The sequence below is a fragment of the Plasmopara halstedii genome (assembly GCF_900000015.1).
Source record: "Plasmopara halstedii genome assembly, contig: Scaffold_2386, whole genome shotgun sequence".
NCBI lineage: Eukaryota > Oomycota > Peronosporomycetes > Peronosporales > Peronosporaceae > Plasmopara > Plasmopara halstedii.
Window position 1 is genome coordinate 1,362,199 of NW_020189293.1, and position 1,123 is coordinate 1,363,321.

Here is a 1,123-nt window from a genome sequence, read left to right on the forward strand (position 1 = left end):
CACTGCTTTACCGTCTGGAAAGAGGTCCAAGGAGATATGCTTGATGATCTTGAGTTTCTTTGGGAATGCAACCACTTCTTCCCAGAGAATGCATAATTGTTGCAGCTTCGGCAAGCAGAAGGCCAATTTGTGCTTACAATTCGAAAGCTTGCGCTGACCTACTAAGGTGATCCCACGAGAAGATGCACCCAAAGTGTCATGGCAAGGTGTCAGCTTGTTGACCGTCAACACCAATGGGATCAAGACATATGGACATCTACTGATTGATCATCTACTTGCAAATTATATTTTTTTGCATTTAAGAAACCAAACGATTGCACCATTCATTTTGATACTTTCCAGTTCAACCTTTGATCCCGTTTCAAGCACAAGCTATTCGTCAGTGACCCTGGCGCGGTTAGTGTTTCACTGAAAACACACCGATCTGGCGGTGTGACCCGCCCTGATTTTCCAGGTTTCGACACAGCTACGGAGCCTCAAGAACTGACTGTGCTGGGACGCTATTTGGTCTTTCAACTGGTAGTCGCCAATGCTCCCGTGTATATCTAAAACGTATACTCGGGAGTGGACGATCATAACAAAGCCGTTTTCTTCGACCATCTTCCAGTGGACCGTTTCGAAGATACTGCAACGCACATCGTTCTCGGCGACTTGAATACGCCCCTCAACCCCAGTCTTGACACTTCCAAACCACGCTTGTGTGCTCGCCCAGGACGCAGCGCCCGTATGAGTTGACTAGGTCAGTTGGGTGTTGTTGATGCCTGGCGCATCCAACATAAAAAAACGCATTTTCAGTGGCCCCCAGCCGCGCCAGAACCGACTTGACTACGCGTTGTTATCGGAAGACTTCTGCAACGCACTGTACGGCGACTCCAGGTATTTTGAGCCTAAGGGCGCAGGTGACCACTTAGCACATACAGTGACCCTGCGCTCCACGTCTCAGTCTCATGGATACAGCTACTGGCGTTTCCCGGCGCACCTACTGGATTACTCAGATGTCGTGGATGCCATTCGTGGTAAAGCCCAGCAAGTTCTCAAAGATCTCAATGCTGCATCTAACCCGGACAAGGTCTGGGAACAGTGGAAGAGGTCCATGAGGAGACAGATCCAGGCTCTACAACGT